A 16,731-nucleotide genomic window follows, 5' to 3' on the forward strand; every position below is an offset into this window, starting at 1 on the left:
TTATTTCTCCCTTTCAATCAAGATACTCCAGCCACACATATCTTCTTTCTATTTCAGAAAAACCACTGCCCGTGTACCATTTATTCCCTTCACCACAGATGCTGTTCTCTGCTTTGCACAGTTCCATCATTATTTATATCCGATCTCAAAGATCATCTCTTTAAAAAAGCTTTTCTTAACCATCCTAACTAAAATAGCTCTAACAGCACTCATCATATAGTCTCATTCTGCAAAGCCATTACTGCAGTCTGGAATGATATTTTTGTTTTGATATCCTCATGACATCCTCCATGAGGGTAGAAGTTTTACACAGTTTACCACTATATTTCTAGAGCTTAAAACATAGACTGTTGTGTTGTAAGCAGTCAATAGTTGTCTATTGAATGAGTGAATTTGTTAATGGAAATACATGCTAATGAGAATTTTTCTATGATTAGTAAACAGATCACATGAAACTCTTAGTCTTGTGGAAATTTACTCATGTATAGGCATATTTTGTGTCAATTTAGGCATATCTAGACACAACCTCCCTTAGGAGGAGTCAAACTAAATGTATAATCAGTATGTGTGGATTTGCCCTTAACTTGACTTCTGTTTCAGCATACACACTGTTTTTGTGTGTAAATTATTATTTTAATAAACAGACTCTTTTGTTCTTAACAGCAATAAGGAGGAAACAATGGATAAAATAGGTCGTATCTTAAAAGCTGAAAGGAAAGGGTATTAATATTTCATTTAGGCACACTCATTTCCTGAATGGAAGATTAAGGAAGCAGTAGCTTACAATCTATGCTGATGCACATTTCTGAGCAACAATAAAGAAACTTATTAAAGTGAATAAAAACTGTAGGTTGATCCCCATGATGACTTATCTTCATAATAACAAAACAATAAAAGCTCCACACTGAAACTCTCAGAAAAATGCAACAGCATCATTTGCATCTCTAGTGTCTACTCATAAGTATGAGCGTTAATATCTAACCCTGAGCTACTGAGGCTGCCATTTTAATTTCCTCCTTTGCAAAGTCCACTGACTTCTAAGCATTAGAAAGGACAAAGAGTTTATTAAGCCAGACTCAGAAAAATTCACTATCTACATAGAAATGGGAGAAAGGAGAAGAGAAGAAAGAAATGGGGGGGCTTCCCTGGTGGCACAGTGGTTGAGAATCTGCCTGCCAGTGCGGGGGACACGGGTTCGAGCCCTGGTCTGGGAAGATCCCACATGCCGCGGAGCAACTGGGCCCGTGAGCCACAACTACTGAGCCTGAGCGTCTGGAGCCTCTGCTCCGCAAAAAGAGAGGCCGCGATAGTGACAGGCCCGCGCACCGCGATGAAGAGTGGCCCCCACTCGCCGCAACTGGAGAAAGCCCTCACACAGAAACGAAGACCCAACACAGCCAAAAATAAACATAATAAATAAATAATAAAAATTTAAAAAAAATTAAAAAAAAAAAAAGAAATGGGGAAAAAGGGTAAAGAAACAGTGTGCAAAATGAAAGGAAGAAATAGAAATGCAGAAAAGAAAAAAAGATATGGTGATGATGAATCAGGGATTATTATATAACCACAGTCTCCTCTTCAATTTTTCAAGTATTACTGGAAGAAAATTGGATTCAGAAAAGCTTCATAAATATCCTTTAGCATTATTCATTCAACAAAATTTTACCAAACACTATGATGTTTATTTAATACTCATATATATGTATACAAATATATATATATAATGAATAATTATTACACTGGGCAGTCAGAAAAATGATCTGAGGTGTTGCCATTTCAGGAGATACCTGAATCAGAAGAAATTGTCAACTAAGGAAAGATCAGCAGAGAAGAATTAAGCAAAAATGATAAACCTTTTATCTTCATGAAGTGCTCTGTAAGTTGCTTTTAAAACTAATCATATAATTACATCTCTTATGTCATAGGTGCTCATATTCTAATATGAACAATATCAGTCTGGCTAAATATAAAATGAAACAAAACATTTTGGTAGTGAGATCACAAGTTAGAAAATTTGATGATAACAGAGAAGTCTGTATTAGTTTGGTTGAGGATTGGTTTTGTCAATCAAGAACTTTCCCAGTAACTAATAGCTTAAACAAAATTAATAGGAACAATATGAAGAGCAACATGAAAAAATTATCATAAGCAACAATGTAACAGATATTATTTTACCCACATAAAGAACGTCTGTGAAAACTGACCACACAAAGGGGTCATAACATATGTCTTGAATTTTTTCTAGCCACCACTCAATTAAATTAGAAACTAGAAAAATTCCTCATATTTTACAAATTAGTAAATATACTATTAACACAGGTAAAATAAGCAATCATAATAGAAATTAAGAACACTTAAAACGATTATTCTCATACTTCACATCAAAAAGTAACAAAATGAAATTAAAATGCAAATATAAAATAGAAAGAATGGATAATGACAAATAGTTTTTTGAAGTATTGACATTTAAATTTTTGATGAGGAGATAAATTAAAAATAAGAGAAGACACAAATAAAAAGACATTATAAAAGAAAATACATAAATATCTACAGAAGCCACAGAGATAAAATGATGACAGTATAGATTAAAAAGTTTTCTGTCAACATAATTTTTAAATTATAAAAACAGATAAACTACCAGAAAAAATATATAGATAAATTACTAGAAAATAAATAGAAAACATAAGTGGTCCAAAAATTGAATTAATAGAGTCGGTCATTTTAACCGAGTCTTAATAACTCAAATTATTAAGTACCTTAAAGATTCTATATCAAAAGTACTTCAAGCTCCTAGGTCAGTCAAACTTTGCTTCAGGGACTCCCCTGGAGGTCCAGTGGTTGGGACTTTGCCTTCCAATATGGGGGGGGGGGGGGTGCGGATTCAATCCCTGGTCGGGGAGCTGGGATCCTGTATGCTTCATGGCAATAAAAAACCAAAACATAAAACAGAAGCAGTGTTGTGGCAAATTTAATAGAGACTTTAAAAAGGGTCCACATGGAAAAAAAAATCTTAAAAAAAGCCCTCAGCTTCATATTCTACCTTTGCAGTTTTTCCAGATGTGATGACCTTAGATAAATTATGCCACATTTCTGCACCTCAGTTTCCTTGTCCTCAGAATATGGATAATATAAATATTTCACAAGATAGGTGTTCAGCTTAAATGAGAAAATATAAGCAATATTATAGTACAGAACATGTACATTAGAGTTCATGCCTCTTCCTTCACACACTACTCATACAATTAATTATATGTATGAAGCCTTTTAAAGATACTTTATATATAGAAAGGAAATTGGACTGTAAACTTAGAAAGTAATAGTACGAGGTCCTTCATTTAGTTTTCCATTAACTCTGCAAACTTGCATAATTTAATTTTCTTCTCTCAGTCTCACTATGATCATCTTCAAGAGAACAACTATATTTAGCACGCAGGGTTGTCATTAGATTAAATGATGTAATATGTTTATGACACTTATTATAGAATAAGTGCTTAAAAGCTATAGAGTAGCCCTATGCAATGACATTTAGTATGCCAATTAGACCTGAAGACTACTTTCAAAGACTACTTTCAAAGACTACTTTCAAAATTCAGTCATCAACCTTACCTCAGGAGATAAAAATCTGTGTTAAGTTTATCACAAAGAATCACTGACTAAAAATAAAACTGAACGTTTTAATAGATTAATTGGGCTCTGGCTATATTTTTTGTTTGTTTGTTTGATTCAGTTTAAACCAGACCAGTAGATTAGATAAGTTGAATATGGGGAATAACATAGGTTTGGAAATACATAGCCTAGTTCATATTTTGTCACCACCACTTCCTAGCTTTGTAATCTTTAAGAAGCAATTTTGCTTCCCTAAGCCTGTTACCTCAAATAGAAATTAAAAGTATAAAAGAAACTTCTTTAGGTTATTTTGAGAAACAAGTGAGAAACTGTTGTAAAACAATTAGTTTAGTGTTTAGAATATTCGTAAAAGCATAAGAAGTGTTAAATGTTACTACCATTATTACTCTTATTATTCATTGTCATTATCATAGTTAATAATATTATAATTACCAACTTAGTGAATTTTCCTTCCTTTAGTATCTGGGAGAATCTGTACTGAATGAAAATTCATTTTACATTTTATATAAAGGCATATGGAATGAGTAAAAGTGTGTTATTTTATACTGCATCTAGACTGTATATATATATCTATTTATTATAGATAACATTGGAGTGGTTACTTGGACATTTACTATATTCTAGGCACTATGTTAAAGAAGTAATGCTTCCACTGTGAAGGACATTACATTATGAGAAATAAAGTTTTTTGATAAACTCTAGCTTATTTTACTAACAGAGTTATAAAAGTGGTTATTATCAGAAAAAAATAAAATGTGATCTCTAGTTCCAGGGTGGAGTGGGTTGTATACTCTGATCTTCCCAGAATCATATCCTCTAACCTCAAAAGTTCAAACATTTAGTGAAGAGCTAACACCTTTCCTTCTCAAACTCTTCCAAAAAATGCAGAAGAAGGAGTACTTCGAAGCTCATTCTATGAGGCAACCATCACCATGATATCAAAACCAGACAAAGATATCACAAAAAAAGAAAATTACAGACAAATAACACTGATGAACATAGACGAAAAAGTCCTGAACAATATCCTAGCAAACAGAATCCAACAACACATTAAAAGAACCATACAACATGATCAAGTGAGATTTATCCCAGGGATGCAAGGATTCTTCAGTATATGCAAATCAATCAACATGATGCACCATATTAGCAAATAGAATAATAAAAATCATATGATCATCTCAATAGATGCAGAAAAAACTTTTGACAAAATTCAACACTGATATGATAAAAAGTCTCCAGAAAGTGGACATAGAGGACACCTACCTCAACATAATAAAGGTCATAGAGGATAAACCCACAGTAAACATCATTCTCAATGGTGAAAAACCAAAAGCATTTCCTCTGAGATCAGGAACAAGACAAGGATATCTACTCTCACCCCTATTATTCAATGCAGTTTTGGAAGTCTTAGTCATGGCAATCAGAGAAGAAAAGGAAATAAAATGAATTCAAATTGGAAAAGAAGAAGTACAATTGTCACTGTTTGCAGATGACATGATACTATATACAGAGAATCCTAAAGATACCACCAGAAAACCAGTAGAGCTAATCAATGAATTTGGTAAAGTTGCAGGATACAAAATTAATTAACAGAAATCTCTTGCATTCCTACACATTAACAACAAAAGATCAGAAAGAGAGATTAAGGAAACAATCCCATTTACCATTACAACAAAAAGAATAAAATACGTAGGAATAAACCTACCTAAAGAGGCAAAAGACCAGTACTCAGAAAACTATAGGATACTGATGAAAGAAATCAACGATGACATAAACAGATGGAGAGATATACCATGTTCCTGGATAGGAAGAGTCAATATTGTGAAAATGATTATACTACCCAAAGCAATCTACAGATTCAATGCAATCCTTATCAAATTACCAATGCCATTTTTCACAGAATTAGAATGAAAAATTTTACAATTTGCATGGAAACACAAAAGACCCCGAATAGTCAAATCAATCTTGAGAAAGAAAAACAGAAGTGAAGGAATCAGGCTCCCTGTCTTCAGACTGTACCACAAAGGTACAGTAATCAAGCCAGTATGGTACTGGCACAAAAACAGAAATATAGATCAATGGAACAGGATAGAAAGCCCAGAGATTAACCCACACACATATGGTCACCTTATCTTTGACAAAGGAGGCAAGAATATACAGTGGAGAAAAGACAGCCTCTTCAATAAGTGGTGCTGGGAAAACTGAACAGCTACATGTAAAAGAATGAAATTAGAACACTCCCTAACACCATACACAAAAATAAACTCAAAATGGATTAAAGACCTAAATGTAAGGCCAGACACTATCAAACTCTTAGAGGAAAACATAGGCAGAACACTCTATGACATACATCACAGCAAGATCCTTTTTGACCCACCTCCAAGAGAAATGGAAATAAAAGCAAAAATAAACAAACGGGACCTAATAAAACATAAAAGCTTTTGCACATCAAAGGAAACCATAAAGAAGATGAAAAGAAAACCCTCAGAATGGGAGAAAATATTTGCAAATAAAGCAACTGACAAGGGTTTAATCTCTAAAATATACAAACAGCTCATGCAGCTCAATATCAAAAAAACAGCAATCCAATCAAAAAATGGGCAGAAGACCTAAATAGACATTTCTCCAAAGAAAACATACAGATGGCCAACAAACACATGAAAAGACACTAAACATCACTAGTTATTAGAGAAATGCACATTAAAACTACAATGAGGTATCACCTCACACTGGTCAGAATGGCCATCATCAAAATAAGCTGTAAACAATAAATGATGGAGAGGCTGTGGAGAAAACGGAACCCTCTTATGGTGTTAGTGGGAATGTAAACTGATACAGCCACTATAGAGAACAGTATGGAGGTTCCTTAAAAAACTAAAAATAGAACTACCATATGACCCAGAAATCCCACTATTGGGCATACACCCTGAGAAAACCATAACTGCAAAAGATACATGCACTCCAACGTTCATTGCAGTACTTTTTACAATAGCCAGGACCTGAAAACCACCTAAATGTCCATCAAGAGAGGAATGGATAAAGAACTTGTGGTACATATATACAATGGAATATTACTCAGCCATAAAAAGGAACGAAATTGGGTCATTTGTAGAGACGTGGATGGACCTGGAATGTGTCATACAGAGTGAAGTAAGTCAGAAAGAGAAAAAAAAAATCATATATTAATGTATATATGTGGAATCTAGAAAAATGGTGCAGATGAACTTATTTGCAAAGCAGAAATAGAGACAAAGATATAGAGAACAAATGTATGACTACCAAAGGGGGGAGGATTGGGAGATTGGGGTTGATATATATACACTATTATGTATAAAATAGATAACTAATGAAAATAGACTCTATGGAACAGGGAACTCTACTCAATGCTCTGTGGTGACCAAAATGGGAAAGAAATAAAAGGAAGAGGAGATATATGTATATGTATGGCTGAATCACTTTGCTGTACAGCAGAAACTAACACAACATTGTAAAGCAACTATACTTCAATTTAAAAAAAAAAAAAATTAAAATGTTAAGGAGCACATTTGGAATAACACTGAATTATCATCTTGATTTTAGGTAAGCCACCATGGAACAAAATTTAAATGTGTTACACAGCTAGCTTAATGACACAGTCAAAAATAAAGTAAAGGTTTCTTTCTCCAATACTTATGTTCATCATACTTGATATCTCTCCAAGTGTTGGCATCAAGAGAACTCATAAGTACCTATCCAATGTTATTTGCCATTATTCTAAACGTCTTTTCTCATTCTTTTTGTTCTAATGTTCTATCATTAACTTTCATAGCCCATTTATTAATTACATTTTCAGAAGTTAATTTGGGGAGAAATTCTAGATATGGTGTCTTGAAGACAAATGTAATTCCTCTCTATCAGTTCTCTCTGTGGAGTACTATGACCACCATACCAGAGAAGTTGGAAGAGCTTAAGTCTTGAATCCAAAAGCTCTCTGTTACTCAGAAATATTTCATAGTTTTGCAGAATTAAATGTGCCCCTTAACTCAGGCAAGGAAAACCTAGATGTAGACACAGTTTCCTCTTCTCTAGATTTCACGTATTCTCAGTTCCCCTCTGGCTTCCTATATCCTTCTGGTAGCAATCCCTGCACTAATAATCATGCCTGGGGAAGAGTAGAAGTGCTCACACTTTTCAAGTTGCACAGAAATTATGCTCTCTGTGGGATAAATCCAAGGAATTGTTTACCAAGTTGCACAGAAATTATGCTCTCCGTGGCTAAATCCAAGGAGCTGGTTACTTCAAGGTGTTTCTTTGAAAACCTCCTAGGAATTTCTTGGCAACCTTTGATTACAGTGTTATCTATTTAGGAATAAAATCAAATTTCCTGGACTTTTACTTAGAGAGTATGCATTTTGATGAGTATTAAGTAATGAAAACTCATAGATGTCTCTAGACAAATAAGTTAGCTTCTCTCAATAGTTGTAAAGAGACATTGTTCTGTGGTAATGAGTCCAGCAAGAGCCATCAAGGCTAACGACTTCAGTCACAGGATAAAAAAATCCTTCCTGTGTAAATCCTTTCAAAAAACAAACAAAAAAATACACCCACTGGAAACACACTGAAAATGACATTGAAGAGAAGTTTTTCAAAAGTGTTTTGAAGTTAAAAATTTATCCAATTTGGAAAAAGGTTTTCAAAACTACCAAATATAAGACTGTAGAAGATGGCATTTAATCCAGCCAAATCTGTAAACTGGAAATGGAGATCACTTATTATTTATGGAAAAAGGTAGAATATTTATTAAAGCAAACATTAGACATAAAAGGAAAAGTGAAAGGTCTAAAATCTTTTAAATTCAATATGTCATCATACATTGGGTGTTTTCAATGAATTATGCATCAACTAAAACAAACTTCATTTAAATATCTGAAGTGATTCAATTGAAAGAATCAAGAGAATAAACATATACTGAAGTTCATGGTAAGGTCAAAGGATATTTAAAATGTCAGTTTTGTTTTTGAGCCACTTGTTTATGCCTTTCAGGAGTTATCAAAAGGATAAATCTTGAAGCGAGGGAAGAATTAAATATTCATTTACACAAAACCATGACTATGCTTGTTTATGTAAAAGAATGTAATAAATTAAGAATGTATCTGGTTATGCATGGCATAGTAATCACCATATACAATATTTTATTAAAAACGAGTTAATACCATGTACAATGCTTGGTGTCAGTCTATTTATCTCTTGTAAAAATAAAATACAGTGTGTGTGTGTGGAAAAAGGAGAAAAAAAAAATGAGTTAATAGGGTTGCTGCGGCAGGAAGATGGTAGAGCTGAGTGTGATTATGGCTTTCAAGAGGGTCATCGACTTCGCCATGAAGATTCCTTGTCATGGATTATAAATTTATACATGGTCTGATTCCAGCTCTCCTCAGCAGCTGCCTCTCTTGTTCCTCCCTCTGTCGGGCACCACAGTGCCTGTAATTGCTGTGCCCTGTGCCAAAGGACTCTCAATCCTCTCTTCTGCTTGGCTATCTCCCAGAGGCTGATGGACAATGAAGCTAATGATGCATAAGATCTAGGGCCCCACACAGGCACAGGCTTCCTTCAAGGTATCGTGCATAATGTTTTATTTATATTTTTGTCTTTTTTTTCCCCAAATAAGTATCAAAGAATTGGTGAGGAAAGTATCTGACACTATTTTTCCTACTCCCCACTTGGTGTCTCAGCTTACTAAGGCTGTGTGGCTGACAGGGGCTTGGTGCTCCAAGGCTGTAAGGCCTGAACCTCTGAGGTGGGAGAGCAGAGCTCAGGATATTGGTCCACCAGAGACTTCCCGGCCCCTTTTAATATCAATTGGCGAGAGCTCGGCCAGAGATCTCCATCTCAATGCAAAGACCCAGCTCCACTCAAAGACCAGCAAGATCCAGTGATGGACACCCCATGTGAAACAACTAGCAAGACAGGAACAGAAAACCAAACATTAGCAGAAAGTCTGCCTAAAATCATAATAAGTTCACAGACACCTCAAAACACACCACTTGAAGTGGTCCTGCCCACCAGAAAGACAAGATACAGCCTCATCCATCAGAACACAGGCACCAGTCCCCTCCACCAGGAAGCCTACATGACCCACTGAACCAACCTTACCCACTGGGGGCAGACACCAAAAACAACATGAACTACGAACCTGCAGCCTGAGAAAAGGAGACTCCAAGCACAGTAAGTTAAATAAATTTGTGAAGACAGAGAAATATGCAGCACATGAATGAGCCAGATAAAAACCCACCAGACCAAACAAATGAAGAGGAAATAAGCAGTCTACCTGAAAAATAATTCAGAGTAATGATAGTAAAGATGATCCAAAATCTTGGAAGTAGAATGGAGAAAATACAAGAAACGTTTAATAAGGACCTAGAAGAACTAAAGAGCAAACAAACAATCATGAACACCACAGTAAATGAAATTAAACATTCACTAGAAGGAATCAAGAGCAGAATAACTGAATCAGAAGAATGGATAGGTGGCCTGGAAGATAAAATAGTGGAAACAATTACCACAGAGCAGAATAAAGAAAAAAGAATGAAAAAAAAATGAGGACAGTCTCAGAGACCTATGGGACATTAAACACACCAACATTCGAATTATATGGGTCCCAGAAGAAGAGAATAAGAAAGGGACAGAGAAAATATTTGAAGAGATTATAGTTGAAAACTTCCCTAATATGGGAAAGGAAATAGTCAATCAAGTCCAGGAAGCACAGAGTCACATAGAGGATAAATCCAATGAGAAACATTCCCAGACACATATTAATCAAATTATCAAAAATACAAAGAAAAAATATTGAAAGCAGCAAGGGAAAAGCAACAAACAACATACAAGGGAATCCCCATAACGTTAATAGCTGATCTTTCAGCAGAAACTCTGAAGGAAGTTCAGCAAGCCATAAGGAAGTGGCAGGACATATTTAAAGTGATGAAAGGGAAACATTTACAACTAAGATTACTCTACTCAGCAAGGATATCATCCAGATCTGACAGAGAAATTAAAAGCTTTAGAGACAAGCAAAAGCTAAGAGAATTCAGCATCACCTAATCAGCATTACAATAAAATGCTAAAGGAATTTCTCTAAGCAGAAAACATGAGAGAAGGAAACGACCTACAAAAACAAACCCAAAACAATTAAGAATATGGTAATAGGAACATATATATCAATAAATACCTTAAATGTAAATGGATTAAATGCTACAACCAAAAGATATAGACTGGCTGAATGTATACACAAACAAGACCTGTATATACACTGTCTAAAAGAGACCCACTTCAGACCTACAGACTGAAAGTGAGGGGATGGAAAAAGATATTCCATGCAAATAGAAATCAAAAGAAAGCTGGAGTAGCAATTCTCATATCACACAAAATAGACTTTAAAATAAAGATTATTACAAGAGACAAAGCACGACACTACATAATGATCAAGGGATCAATACAAGAAGAAGATATAACAATTGTAAATATTTATGCACCCAATATAGGAGCACCTCAATACATAAGGCAAATGCTAACAGCCATAAAAGGGGAAATCAACAGTAACACAATCATAGTAGGGGACTTAAACACCCCACTTTCACCAAGGGACAGATCATCCAAAATGAAAATAAATAAGGAAACACAAGCTTTAAATGATATATTAAACAAGATGGGCTTAACTGATATTTATAGGACATTCCATCCAAAAACAACAGAATACACTTTCTTCTCAAGTGCTCATGGAACATTCTCCAGGATAGATCATATCTTGGGTCACAGATCAAGCATTGGTAAATTTAAGAAAATTGAAATCATATCAAATATCTTTTCTGACCACAGCACTATGAGACTACATATCAATTACAAGAAGAAATCTGTAAAAATGACAAACACAGGGAGGCTAAACAATATGCTAATAAATACCCAAGAAATCACTGAAGAACTCAAAGAGGAAATCAAAAAATACCTAGAGACAAATGACAATAAAAACACGATGACCTAAAACCTATGGGATGCAGCAAAAGCAGTTCTAAGAGGCAAGTTTATTGCAATAGAATCCTACCTCAAGAAACAAGAAAAATATCAAATAAACAACCTAACCTTACACCTAAAGCAAATAGAGAAAGAAGAACAAAAAAGCACCAAAGTTAGCAGAAGAAATCATAAAGATCAGATGAGAAATAACTGAAAAAGAAATAAATAAAACAATAGAAAAGATAAACAAAACTAAAAGCTGGTTCTTTGAGAAGATAAACAAAACTGATAAACCATTAGCCAGACTCATCAAGAAAAAAAGGGAGAACTCAAATCAATAGAATTAGAAATGAAAAAGGAGAAGTAACAACTGACACTACAGAAATACAAAGGATCATGAGAGATTACTACAAGCAACTATATGCCAATAAATTGGACAACCTGGAAGAAATGGACAAATTCTTAGAAAAGCGCACCTTCTGAGACTGAACCAGGAAGAAATAGAAAATATAAACAGATCAATCACTAGCACTGAAATTGAAACTGTGATTAAAAATCTTCCAACAAACTAAAGCCCAGGACCAGATGGTTTCACAGGTGAATTCTATGAAACATTTAGGGAACAGCTAACACCTACTCTTCTCAAACTCTTCCAAAATAGAGCAGAGGGAAGAACACTCCCAAACTCATATTACGAGGCCACCATCACCCTAATACCAACACAAGACAAAGATGTAACAAAAAAAGAAAACTACAGGTGAATATCACTGATGAATATAGATGCAAAAATCCTCAACAAAATACTAGCAAACAGAATCCAGCAGCACATTAAAAGGATCATACACCATGATCATGTGGGATTTATCCCAGGAATGCAAGGATTCTTCAATATATGCAAATCAATCAATGTGATACGCCATATTAACAAATTGAAGGATAAAAAACATATGATCACTTCAATAGATGCAGAAAAAGCTTTTGACAAAATATAACACACATTTTTGATAAAAACTGTCCAGAAATTAGGCATACAGGGAACTTACCTCAACATAATAAAGGCCATATATGACAAACCCACAGCCAACATTGTTCCCAATGATGAAAAAATGAAACCATTTCCACTAAGATCAGAAACAAGACAAGGTTGCCCACTCTCACCACTATTATTCAACACAGTTTTGGAAGATTTATCCACAATAATCAGAGAAGAAAAAGAACTAAAAGGAATCTAAATCAGAAAAGAAGAAATAAAACTTTCACTGTTTCCAGATACATGTATTATACATAGAGAATCCTAAAGATGTTACCAGAAAACAACTAGAGTTAATCAATGAATTTGGTAAAGTGGCAGGATACAAAATTAATGCACAGAAATCTCTTGCATTCATATACACCAATGATGAAAAATCTGAAAGAGAAATTAAGGAAACACTCCCATTTAACATTGCAACAAAAAGAATAAAATACCTAGGAATAAACCTACCTAGGGAGACAAAAGACCTGTACGCCGAAAACTATAAGACACTGATGAAAGAAATTAAAGATGATACAAACTTATGGAGAGATAGTCCATGTTCTTGGATTGGAAAAAATCAACATTTTGAAAATGACTATACTACCCAAAGCAATCTACAGATTCAATGCAATCTCTAGCAAACTACCAATGTCATTTTTCACAGAACTAGAAAAAAAAATTTCACAATTTGTATGGAAACACAAAAGACCCCGAATAGCCAAAGCCATCTTGAGAAAGAAAAACGGAGCTGGAGGAATCAGCCTTACTGACTTCAGACTATACTACAAAGCTACAGTAATCAAGACAGCATGGTACTGGCACAGAATCAGAAATATAGATCAATGGAACAGGATAGAAAGTGTAGAGATAAACCCACACACATATGGTCACCTTATTTTTGATAAAGGAGGCAAGAATATATAATGGAGAAAAGACAGCCTTTTCAATAATGGTGCTGTGAAAACTGGACAGCTACATGTAAAAGAATGAAATTAGATCACTCCCTATCACCATACAAAAAAATAAACTCAAAATGGATTAAAGACCTAAATGTAAGGCCAGACACTATCAAACTCTTAGAGGAAAACATAGGCAGAACAGTCTATGATATAAATCACAGCAAGATCCTTTTTGACCCACCTCCTAGAGAAATGGAAATAAAAGCAAAAATAAACAAACGGGACCTAATAAAACTTAAAAGCTTTTGCACATCAAAGGAAACCATAAACAAGATGAAAAGACAACCCTCAGAATGGGAGACAATATTTGCAAATGAAGCAACTGACAAAGGATTAATCTCCAAAATATACAAGCAGCTCATGCAGCTCAATATTGAAAAACAAAGAACCCAATCCAAAAATGGGCAGAAGAACTAAACAGACATTTCTCTAAAGGAGATATACAGATTGCCAACAAACACATGAAAGGATGCTCAACATCACTAATCATTAGAGAAATGCAAATCAAAACTACAATGAGGGGCTTCCCTGGTGGTGCAGTGGTTGAGAATCTGCCTGCCAATGCAGGGGACATGGGTTCGATCCCTGGTCTGGGAAGATCCAATATGCTGCGGAGCAACTGCGCCCTTGAGCCACAACTACTGAGCCTGCGCGTCTGGAGCCTGTGCTCCACAGCAAGACAGGCCGTGATAGTGAGAGGCCCACGCACCGCAATGAAGAGTGGCCCCCGCTTGCTGCAACTAGAGAAAGCCCTCACACAGAAACGAAGACCCAACACAGCCAAAAATAAATAATTATTAAAAAAAAAAAATCCCTTCTCCCGGTTAAAAAAAAAAAAAACTACAATGAGTTATCACTTCACACAGGTTAGAATGACCACCATCAAAAAATCTACAAACAATAAATGCTGGATGGTGTGTGGAGAAAAGGGAACCCTCTTGCACTCTTGGTGGGAATTTAAATTGATACAGCCATTATGGAGAACAGTATGGAGGTTCCTTAAAAAACCAAATATAGAACTACCATATGACCCAGCAATCCTGCTACTGGGCATATACCCTGAGAAAACCATAACTCAAACAGTCATGTACCACAGTGTTCATTGCAGCACTATTTACATTTGCCAGGACATGGAAGCAACCTAAGTGACCTTCGACAGATGTATGGATAAAGAAGATGTGGCACATATGTACAATGGAATATTACTCAGCTATAGTAAGAAACAAAATTGAATTATTTGTAGTGAGGTGGATGGACCTAGAATATGTCATACAGAGTGAAGTAAGTCAGAAAGAGAAAAACAAATACTGTATGTTAACACATACATATGTAATCTGAAAAAAAAAGTGGTTCTGAAGAACCTAAGGGCAGGACAGGAATAAAGACGCAGACATAGAGAATGGACTTAAGGACACAGGGAGGAGGTAGGGTAATCTGGGACGAAGTGAGAAATTGGCTTGGACATATATACACTATCAAATGTAAAATAGATAGCTAGTGGGAAGTAGTTGCATAGCACAGGGAGATCAGCTGGGTGCTTTGTGACCATCTAGAGGGGTGGGATAGGGAGGGTGGGAGGGAGTGAGATGCAAGAGGGAAGGGATATGGGGATATACGTATACGTATAGCTGATTCATTTAGTTATATAGCAGAAACTAACAGAATGTAAAGTAATTATACTCCAATAAAGATGTTAAAAATTAATTAATTAATTATTTAAAAAAGAATAGAAAATGTCAGGGTAAGGTGTATAATGGAAGGGTTAGAATCCATCACTGAACCTCACATTGCCGTGGTATTTATGTTTATATATAAATGTATGTGTGCATTTATAATACACTTGGGAATATTGTAAAATGTACCTCTCGCTACGGGTTATGGTAAAGAAAAATTTGTGAAACACTCTTTCAGGCCCAAGGAGCAGCCACAGAGTAGGACAAGCATGTCAGATGTCCCTGGTGCTCAGTGAATGTCTGAGTGTGAAGGTGGCCTCCACCCACCTGTGAATTCTAACCCTCTCTGTCCCTGAAGCTGTGGGACCATGGACAAGGTCCTGCTCCTTTCCACATCCCTGTGGCCCCCATCCAGCCTGGGCGAGGCTTGGTGTCTCGGCCACCGCCTACCCCCACCCCCGCCTTCTCGCCTGCTTCCCCCTGACCCTGCCAGTTCCCCTCCCGGCTGAGCAGATCCTGTTGAAGCCCGACAGGACAGGTGCGGTCAGACTGCGTGAAGCGCTCCATGAACCCCTTCTGCTAGATCGCCGTGGAGGAGGCTGTGCAGCTCAAGGAGAAAAAGCTGGTGAAGGAAGTCGTTGCCGTCAGCTGTGGGCCTGCCCAGTGCCAGGAGACCATCCGCACAGCTCTGGCCATGGGTGCAGACCGAGGCATACACGTGGAGGTGCTGGCTGCAGAGGCAGATCTCCTGGGGTCCCTGCAGGTGGCCTGGGTCCTGGCCAAACTGGCAGAGAAGGAGAAGGTGGACCTGGGCAAGCAGGCCATCGATGATAATTGTAACCAGACAGGGCAGATGACAGCCGGATTTCTGGACTGGCCACAGGGCACATTCACCTCCCAGGTGACGCTGGAAGGGGACAAGGTGAAAGGGGAGCAGGAGATTGATGGAGGCCTGGAGACCCTGCTCCCGAAGCTGCCTGACGTGGTGACTGCTGACCGGCAGCTCAACGAGCCCCGCTACGATACGTTGCCCAACATCATGAAAGCCAAGAAGAAGATCGAGGTGATCAAGGCTGGGGACCTGGGCGTGGACCTGACCTCCAAGTTCTCTGTGATTAGCTTGGAAGACCCACCCCAGCACACGGCCGGTGTCAAGGTGGAGACAACAGAGGACCTGGTGGCCAAGCTGAGGGAGATTGGGCGCATTTGAGCCCTTTCCCTGAAACCCAGCAATAAAACCATGACTCAAAAAAAAAAAAAAAAAAAAAAAGAATTAATATGTATTTAGTACTTATATATGCTTTATTTCATTTATTTCTTAAGGGTATGTGGTAAGTACTCTTACCAATTACATTTTAGAGAAAAGAAAAATATTAGAATTTACAGGGACTTAATAAATAGCATAAATTCACTAAACATTAATTTCTATAAAAATTCAAAATAACCCTCTGAAGTAGCTATAATTACTTTT

At 36.4% G+C, this 16,731-nt stretch overlaps 1 pseudogene; it reads left to right on the forward strand.

Moving 5' to 3' along the window:
• The first annotated feature begins 15,443 nt into the window (after positions 1-15,443).
• LOC137751471 (electron transfer flavoprotein subunit beta pseudogene) lies at positions 15,444-16,470 on the forward strand (annotated as a pseudogene).
• Positions 16,471-16,731: the final 261 nt, after the last annotated feature.

The sequence above is a fragment of the Eschrichtius robustus genome, chromosome 17 (assembly GCF_028021215.1).
Source record: "Eschrichtius robustus isolate mEscRob2 chromosome 17, mEscRob2.pri, whole genome shotgun sequence".
In the NCBI taxonomy this organism is placed as follows: Eukaryota; Metazoa; Chordata; class Mammalia; order Artiodactyla; family Eschrichtiidae; genus Eschrichtius; species Eschrichtius robustus.